The sequence below is a fragment of the Taudactylus pleione genome, unplaced genomic scaffold, assembly GCF_031769625.1.
Source record: "Taudactylus pleione unplaced genomic scaffold, aTauple2 ptg001778l, whole genome shotgun sequence".
NCBI classification, from domain to species: Eukaryota; Metazoa; Chordata; class Amphibia; order Anura; family Myobatrachidae; genus Taudactylus; species Taudactylus pleione.
The window spans coordinates 765,001-772,500 of record NW_028286175.1 but is presented as its reverse complement, the minus strand read 5'-3'; the positions used below and the strand labels follow the sequence as shown (position 1 = coordinate 772,500).

General features: G+C 37.4%; 2 non-coding genes and 28 pseudogenes across 2 annotated transcripts in view; all 30 read left to right on the top strand.

The window, feature by feature from the left end:
* The window catches only part of LOC148439416 (5S ribosomal RNA), a 119-nt pseudogene extending 18 nt beyond the window's left edge, over positions 1–101 (top strand).
* Positions 102–217: 116 nt separating this feature from the next.
* LOC148439415 (5S ribosomal RNA) lies at positions 218–336 on the top strand. The gene has a single exon (XR_015876326.1). It is a non-coding gene; the product is annotated as a 5S ribosomal RNA (ribosomal RNA).
* Positions 337–687: 351 nt separating this feature from the next.
* On the top strand, positions 688–806 carry LOC148439414 (5S ribosomal RNA; annotated as a pseudogene).
* A 116-nt stretch (positions 807–922) lies between these two features.
* On the top strand, positions 923–1,041 carry LOC148439413 (5S ribosomal RNA; annotated as a pseudogene).
* Positions 1,042–1,156: 115 nt separating this feature from the next.
* Positions 1,157–1,275, top strand: LOC148439412 (5S ribosomal RNA; annotated as a pseudogene).
* Positions 1,276–1,391: 116 nt separating this feature from the next.
* On the top strand, positions 1,392–1,510 carry LOC148439411 (5S ribosomal RNA; annotated as a pseudogene).
* A 116-nt stretch (positions 1,511–1,626) lies between these two features.
* Positions 1,627–1,745, top strand: LOC148439410 (5S ribosomal RNA; annotated as a pseudogene).
* Positions 1,746–1,861: 116 nt separating this feature from the next.
* LOC148439409 (5S ribosomal RNA) lies at positions 1,862–1,980 on the top strand (annotated as a pseudogene).
* Positions 1,981–2,095: 115 nt separating this feature from the next.
* LOC148439408 (5S ribosomal RNA) lies at positions 2,096–2,214 on the top strand (annotated as a pseudogene).
* A 116-nt stretch (positions 2,215–2,330) lies between these two features.
* On the top strand, positions 2,331–2,449 carry LOC148439407 (5S ribosomal RNA; annotated as a pseudogene).
* A 116-nt stretch (positions 2,450–2,565) lies between these two features.
* LOC148439406 (5S ribosomal RNA) lies at positions 2,566–2,684 on the top strand (annotated as a pseudogene).
* Positions 2,685–2,799: 115 nt separating this feature from the next.
* LOC148439405 (5S ribosomal RNA) lies at positions 2,800–2,918 on the top strand (annotated as a pseudogene).
* A 351-nt stretch (positions 2,919–3,269) lies between these two features.
* Positions 3,270–3,388, top strand: LOC148439404 (5S ribosomal RNA; annotated as a pseudogene).
* Positions 3,389–3,504: 116 nt separating this feature from the next.
* LOC148439403 (5S ribosomal RNA) lies at positions 3,505–3,623 on the top strand (annotated as a pseudogene).
* Positions 3,624–3,738: 115 nt separating this feature from the next.
* LOC148439402 (5S ribosomal RNA) lies at positions 3,739–3,857 on the top strand (annotated as a pseudogene).
* A 116-nt stretch (positions 3,858–3,973) lies between these two features.
* LOC148439401 (5S ribosomal RNA) lies at positions 3,974–4,092 on the top strand (annotated as a pseudogene).
* Positions 4,093–4,208: 116 nt separating this feature from the next.
* On the top strand, positions 4,209–4,327 carry LOC148439400 (5S ribosomal RNA; annotated as a pseudogene).
* A 116-nt stretch (positions 4,328–4,443) lies between these two features.
* Positions 4,444–4,562, top strand: LOC148439399 (5S ribosomal RNA; annotated as a pseudogene).
* Positions 4,563–4,678: 116 nt separating this feature from the next.
* Positions 4,679–4,797, top strand: LOC148439398 (5S ribosomal RNA; annotated as a pseudogene).
* Positions 4,798–4,913: 116 nt separating this feature from the next.
* On the top strand, positions 4,914–5,032 carry LOC148439397 (5S ribosomal RNA; annotated as a pseudogene).
* A 116-nt stretch (positions 5,033–5,148) lies between these two features.
* Positions 5,149–5,267, top strand: LOC148439396 (5S ribosomal RNA; annotated as a pseudogene).
* A 116-nt stretch (positions 5,268–5,383) lies between these two features.
* Positions 5,384–5,502, top strand: LOC148439395 (5S ribosomal RNA; annotated as a pseudogene).
* A 115-nt stretch (positions 5,503–5,617) lies between these two features.
* On the top strand, positions 5,618–5,736 carry LOC148439394 (5S ribosomal RNA; annotated as a pseudogene).
* A 116-nt stretch (positions 5,737–5,852) lies between these two features.
* Positions 5,853–5,971, top strand: LOC148439393 (5S ribosomal RNA; annotated as a pseudogene).
* Positions 5,972–6,087: 116 nt separating this feature from the next.
* On the top strand, positions 6,088–6,206 carry LOC148439392 (5S ribosomal RNA; annotated as a pseudogene).
* Positions 6,207–6,322: 116 nt separating this feature from the next.
* On the top strand, positions 6,323–6,441 carry LOC148439391 (5S ribosomal RNA; annotated as a pseudogene).
* A 349-nt stretch (positions 6,442–6,790) lies between these two features.
* Positions 6,791–6,909, top strand: LOC148439390 (5S ribosomal RNA; annotated as a pseudogene).
* Positions 6,910–7,024: 115 nt separating this feature from the next.
* LOC148439389 (5S ribosomal RNA) lies at positions 7,025–7,143 on the top strand (annotated as a pseudogene).
* Positions 7,144–7,259: 116 nt separating this feature from the next.
* Positions 7,260–7,378, top strand: LOC148439388 (5S ribosomal RNA; annotated as a pseudogene).
* Positions 7,379–7,493: 115 nt separating this feature from the next.
* Positions 7,494–7,500, top strand: part of LOC148439387 (5S ribosomal RNA) — a 119-nt gene continuing 112 nt past the window's right edge. The window contains exon 1 of the ribosomal RNA XR_015876436.1: positions 7,494–7,500. This exon is cut by the window's right edge and continues 112 nt beyond it. This is a non-coding gene — a ribosomal RNA (5S ribosomal RNA).

Here is a 7,500-nt window from a genome sequence, read left to right as displayed (position 1 = left end):
GTGGACATGCCCAATCTCGTCTGATCTTGGAAGCTATGCAGTGTTGGGCCTGGTTAGTACTTGGAGAGGAGACCACCTGGGAATACCAGGTGCTGTAGGTAATTTTATATAGCCATTACATTCTTTTCTATTACATTTTACATTACATTTTTTCAACTTATCAATGAATTTTCTTGAGTTAAGAAGTAAAAGAGGTCTAAAGTTAATGTTTTTGAGCACCTACAGTCAAACCACACTGGACATGCCCAATCTCTTCTGATCTTGGAAGTTATGCAGTGTTGGGCCTGGTTAGTACTTGGATGGGAGACCACCTGGGAATACCAGGTGCTGTAGGTAATTTTATACTGCCATAACATTCTTTTCTATTACATATTACATTTAATTTTTTCAACTTATCAATGAATTTACTTGAGTTAAGAAGTAATAGAGGTCTAAATTTAATGCTTTTGAGCACCTACAGCCAAACCACACTGGACATGCCCAATCTCGTCTGATCTTGTAAGCTTTGCTGTGTTGGGCCTGGTTTGTACTTGGATGAGAGACCACCTGAGAATACCAGTTGCTGTAGGAAATTTTATACAGCCAAAACATTCTTTTCTATTACATTTTACATTTAATTTTTTCAACTTATCAATGAATTTACTTGAGTTAAGAAGTAAAAGAGGTCTAAAGTTAATGTTTTTGAGCACCTACTGCCAAACCACACTGGACATGCCCAATCTTGTTTGATCTTGGAAGCTATGCAGTGTTGGGCCTGGTTAGTACTTGGATGGGAGACCACCTGGGAATACCAGGTGCTGTAGGTAATTTTATACTGCCATAACATTCTTTTCTATTACATTTTACATTTAATTTTTTCAACTTATCAATGAATTTACTTGAGTTAAGAAGTAATAGAGGTCTTAAGTTAATGGTTTTGAGCACCTACAGCCAAACCACACTGGACATGCCCAATCTCGTCTGATCTTGGAAGCTATGCAGTGTTGGGCCTGATTAGTACTTGGATGGGAGACCACCTGGGAATACCAGGAGCTGTAGGTAATTTTATACTGCCAAAACTTTCTTTTCTATTACATTTTACATTTCATTTTTCAACTTATCATTGAATTTACTTGAGTTAAGAAGTAAAAGAGGTCTAAAGTTAATGTTTTTGAGCACGTACAGTCAAACCACACTGGACATGCCCAATCTCGTCTGATCTTGGAAGCTATGCAGTTTTGGGCCTGGTTAGTACTTGGATGGGAGACCACCTAGAAATCCCAGGTGCTGTAGGTAATTTTATACTGCCATAACAGTCTATTCTATTACATTTTACATTTGATTTTTTTAACTTATCAATGAATTTACTTGAGTTAAGAAGTAATAGAGGTCAAAAGTTAATGCTTTTGAGCACCTACAGCCAAACCACACTGGACATGCCCAATCTTGTTTGATCTTGGAAGCTATGCAGTGTTGGGCCTGGTTAGTACTTGGATGGGAGACCACCTGGGAATACCAGGTGCTGTAGGTAATTTTATACTGCCATAACATACTTTTCTATTACATTTTACATTTAATTTTTTCAACTTATCAATGAATTTACTTGAGTTAAGAAGTAATAGAGGTCTAAATTTAATGCTTTTGAGCACCTACAGCCAAACCACACTGGACATGCCCAATCTCGTCTGATCTTGTAAGCTTTGCTGTGTTGGGCCTGGTTTGTACTTGGATGGGAGACCACCTGAGAATACCAGTTGCTGTAGGAAATTTTATACAGCCAAAACATTCTTTTCTATTACATTTTACATTTAATTTTTTCAACTTATCAATGAATTTACTTGAGTTAAGAAGTAAAAGAGGTCTAAAGTTAATATTTTTGAGCACCTACTGCCAAACCACACTGGACATGCCCAATTTTGTTTGATCTTGGAAGCTATGCAGTGTTGGGCCTGGTTAGTACTTGGATGGGAGACCACCTGGGAATACCAGGAGCTGTAGGTAATTTTATACTGCCAAAACTTTCTTTTCTATTACATTTTACATTTCATTTTTCAACTTATCATTGAATTTACTTGAGTTAAGAAGTAAAAGAGGTCTAAAGTTAATGTTTTTGAGCACCTACAGCCAAACCACACTGGACATGCCCAATCTCGTCTGATCTTGGAAGCTATGCAGTTTTGGGCCTGGTTAGTACTTGGATGGGAGACCACCTAGGAATCCCAGGTGCTGTAGATAATTTTATACTGCCATAACAGTCTATTCTATTACATTTTACATTTGATTTTTTCAACTTATCAATGAATTTACTTGAGTTAAGAAGTAATAGAGGTCAAAAGTTAATGCTTTTGAGCACCTACAGCCAAACCACACTGGACATGCCCAATCTTGTTTGATCTTGGAAGCTATGCAGTGTTGGGCCTGGTTAGTACTTAGACCGGAGACCACCTGGGAATACCAGGTGCTGTAGGTAATTTTATACTGCCATAACATTCTTTTCTATTACATTTTACTTTTAATTTTTTCAACTTATCAATGAATTTACTTGAGTTAAGAAGTAATAGAGGTCTAAAGTTAATGGATTTGGGCACCTACAGCCAAACCACACTGGACATGCCCAATCTCGTCTGATCTTGAAAGCTATGCAGTGTTGGGCCTGGTTAGTACTTGGATGGGAGACCACCTGGGAATACCAGGAGCTGTAGGTAATTTTATCCTGCCAAAACATTCTTTTCTATTACATTTTACATTTCATTTTTCAACTTATCATTGAATTTACTTGAGTTAAGAAGTAATAGAGGTCTAAAGTTAATGTTTTTGAGCACCTACAGCCAAACCACACTGGACATGCCCAATCTCGTCTGATCTTGGAAGCTATGCAGTGTTGGGCCTGGTTAGTACTTGGATGGGAGACCACCTAGGAACCCCAGGTGCTGTAGGTAATTTTATACTGCCATAACAGTCTATTCTATTACATTTTACATTTAATTTTTTCAACTTATCAATGAATTTACTTGAGTTAAGAAGTAATAGAGGTCTAAATTTAATGCTTTTGAGCACCTTCAGCCGAACCACACTGGACATGCCCAATCTCGTCTGATCTTGTAAGCTTTGCTGTGTTGGGCCTGGTTTGTACTTGGATGGGAGACCACCTGAGAATACCAGTTGCTGTAGGAAATTTTATACAGCCAAAACATTCTTTTCTATTACATTTTACATTTAATTTTTTCAACTTATCAATGAATTTACTTGAGTTAAGAAGTAAAAGAGGTCTAAAGTTAATGTTTTTGAGCACCTACTGCCAAACCACACTGGACATGCCCAATCTTGTTTGATCTTGGAAGCTCTGCAGTGTTGGGCCTGGTTAGAACTTGGATGGGAGACCACCTGGGAATACCAGGTGCTGTAGATAATTTTATACTGCCATAACATTCTTTTCTATTACATTTTACATTTAATTTTTTCAACTTATCAATGAATTTACTTGAGTTAAGAAGTAATAGAGGTCTTAAGTTAATGGTTTTGGGCACCTACAGCCAAACCACACTGGACATACCCAATCTCGTCTGATTTTGGAAGCTATGCAGTGTTGGGCCTGGTTAGTACTTGGATGGGAGACCACCTGGGAATACCAGGAGCTGTAGGTAATTTTATACTGCCAAAACTTTCTTTTCTATTACATTTTACATTTCATTTTTCAACTTATCATTGAATTTACTTGAGTTAAGAAGTAAAAGAGGTCTAAAGTTAATGTTTTCGAGCATCTACAGCCAAACCACACTGGACATGCCCAATCTCGTCTGATCTTGGAAGCTATGCAGTGTTGGGCCTGGTTAGTACTTGGATGGGAGACCACCTAGGAATCCAAGGTGCTGTAGGTAATTTTATACTGCCATAACATTCTTTTCTATTACATTGTACATTTAATTTTTTCAACTTATTAATGAATTTACTTGAGTTAAGAAGTAATAGAGGTCTAAAGTTAATGCTTTTGAGCACCTACAGCCAAACCACACAGGACATGCCCAATCTTGTCTGAACTTGGAAGCTATGCAGTGTTGGGCCTGGTTAGTACTTGGATGGGAGACCACCTGGGAATACCAGGTGCTGTAGGTAATTTTATACTGCCATAACATTCTTTTCTATTACATTTTACATTTAATTTTTTCAACTTATCAATGAATTTACTTGAGTTAAGAAGTAATAGAGGTCTAAAATTAATGTTTTTGAGCACGTACAGCCAAACCACACTGGACATGCCCAATATCATCTGATCTTGGAAGCTATGCAGTGTTGGGCCTGGTTAGTACTTGAATGGGAGACCACCTAGGAATCCCAGGTGCTGTAGGTAATTTTATACTGCCATAACAGTCTATTCTTCTACATTTTACATTTAATTTTTTCAACTTATCAATGAATTTACTTGAGTTAAGAAGTAATAGAGGTCTAAAGTTAATGCTTTTGAGCACCTACAGCCAAACCACACTGGACATGCCCAATCTCGTCTGATCTTGGAAGCTATGCAGTGTTGAGCCTGGTTAGTACTTGGACAGGAGACCAGCTGGGAATACCAGGTGCTGTAGGTAATTTTATATAGCCATAACATTATTTTCTATTACATTTTACATTACATTTTTTCAACTTATCAATGAATTTACTTGAGTTAAGAAGTAAAAGAGGTCTAAAGTTAATGTTTTTGAGCACCTACAGTCAAACCACACTGGACATGCCCAATCTCGTCTGATCTTGGCAGCTATGCAGTGTTGGGCCTGGTTAGTACTTGGATGGGAGACCACCTGGGAATACCAGGTGCTGTAGGTAATTTTATACTGCCATAACATTCTTTTCTATTACATTTTACATTTAATTTTTTCAACTTATCAATGAATTTACTTGAGTTAAGAAGTAATAGAGGTCTAAATTTAATGCTTTTGTGAACCTACAGCCAAACCACACTGGACATGCCCAATCTCGTCTGATCTTGTAAGCTTTGCTGTGTTGGGCCTGGTTTGTACTTGGATGGGAGACCACCTGAGAATACCAGTTGCTGTAGGAAATTTTATACAGTCAAAACATTCTTTTCTATTACATTTTACATTTAATTTTTTCAACTTATCAATGAATTTACTTGAGATAAGAAGTAAAAGAGGTCTAAAGTTAATGTTTTTGAGCACCTACTGCCAACCCACACTGGACATGCCCAATCTTGTTTGATCTTGGAAGCTATGCAGTGTTGGGCCTGATTAGTACTTGGATGGGAGACCTCCTGGGAATACCAGGTGCTGTAGGTAATTTTATACTGCCATAACATTCTTTTCTATTACATTTTACATTTAATTTTTTCAACTTATCAATGAATTTACTTGAGTTAAGAAGTAATAGAGGTCTAAAGTTAATGGTTTTGGGCAACTACAGCCAAACCACACTGGACATGCCCAATCTCATCTGATCTTGGAAGCTATGCAGTGTTGGGCCTGGTTAATACTTGGATGGGAGACCACCTGGGAATACCAGGAGCTGTAGGTAATTTTATACTGCCAAAACATTCTTTTCTATTACATTTTACATTTCATTTTTCAACTTATCATTGAATTTACATGAGTTAAGAAGTAAAAGAGGTCTAAAGTTAATGTTTTTGATCACCTACAGCCAAACCACACTGGACATGCCCAATCTCGTCTGATCTTGGAAGCTATGCAGTGTTGGGCCTGGTTAGTACTTGGATGGGAGACCACCTAGGAATCCCAGGTGCTGTAGGTAATTTTATACTGCCATAACAGTCTATTCTATTACATTTTACATTTAATTTTTTCAACTTATCAATGAATTTACTTGAGATAAGAAGTAATAGAGGTCTAAATTTAATGCTTTTGAGCACCTACAGCCAAACCACACTGGACATGCCCAATCTCGTCTGATCTTGTAAGCTTTGCTGTGTTGGGCCTGGTTTGTACTTGGATGGGAGACCACCTGAGAATACCAGTTGCTGTAGGAAATTTTATACAGCCAAAACATTCTTTTCTATTACATTTTACATTTAATTTTTTCAACTTATCAATGAATTTACTTGAGTTAAGAAGTAAAAGAGGTCTAACGTTAATGTTTTTGAGCACCTACTGCCAAACCACACTGGACATGCCCAATCTTGATTGATCTTGGAAGCTATGCAGTGTTGGGCCTGATTAGTACTTGGATGGGAGACCTCCTGGGAATACCAGGTGCTGTAGGTAATTTTATACTGCCATAACATTCTTTTCTATTACATATTACATTTAATTTTTTCAACTTATCAAGGAATTTACTTGAGTTAAGAAGTAATAGAGGTCTAAAGTTAATGGTTTTGGGCAACTACAGCCAAACCACACTGGACATGCCCAATCTCGTCTGATCTTGGAAGCTATGCAGTGTTGGGCCTGGTTAGTACTTGGATGGGAGACCACCTGGGAATACCAGGAGCTGTAGGTAATTTTATACTGCCAAAACATTCTTTTCTATTACATTTTACATTTCATTTTTCAACTTATCATTGAATTTACTTGAGTTAAGAAGTAAAAGAGGTCTAAAGTTAATGTTTTTGAGCACCTACAGCCAAACCACACTGGACATGCCAATCTCGTCTGATCTTGTAAGCTTTGCTGTGTTGGGCCTGGTTTGTATTTGGATGGGAGACCACCTGAGAATACCAGTTGCTGTAGGAAATTTTATACAGCCAAAACATTCTTTTCTGTTACATTTTACATTTAATTTTTTCAACTTATCAATGAATTTACTTGAGTTAAGAAGTAATAGAGGTCAAAAGTTAATGCTTTTGAGCACCTACAGCCAAACCACACTGGACATTCCCAATCTTGTTTGATCTTGGAAGCTATGCAGTGTTGGGCCTGGTTAGTACTTGGACGGGAGACCACCTGGGAATACCAGGTGCTGTAGGTAATTTTATACTGCCATAACATTCTTTTCTATTACATTTTACATTTCATTTTTCAACTAATAATTGAATTTACTTGAGTTAAGAAGTAAAAGAGGTCTAAAGTTAATGTTTTTGAGCACCTACAGCCAAACCACACTGGACATTCCCAATCTCATTTGGTCTTGGAAGCTATGCAGTGTTGGGCCTGGTTAGTACTTGGACGGGAGACCACCTGGGAATACCAGGTGCTGTAGGTAATTTTATACTGCCATAACATTCTTTTCTATTACATTTTACATTTAATTTTTTCAACTTATCAATGAATTTACTTGAGTTAAGAAGTAATTGAGGTCTAAAGTTAAAGGTTTTGGGCACCTACAGCCAAACCACACTGGACATGCCCAATATCATCTGATCTTGGAAGCTATGCAGTGTTGGGCCTGGTTAGTACTTGGATGGGAGACCACCTGGGAATGCAAAGTGCTGTAGGTAATTTTATACTGCCATAACATTCTTTTCTATTACATTTTACATTTAATTTTTCAACTTATCAATGAATTTACTTGAGTTAATAAGTAATAGAGGTCTAAAGTTAATGTGTTTGAGCACCTACA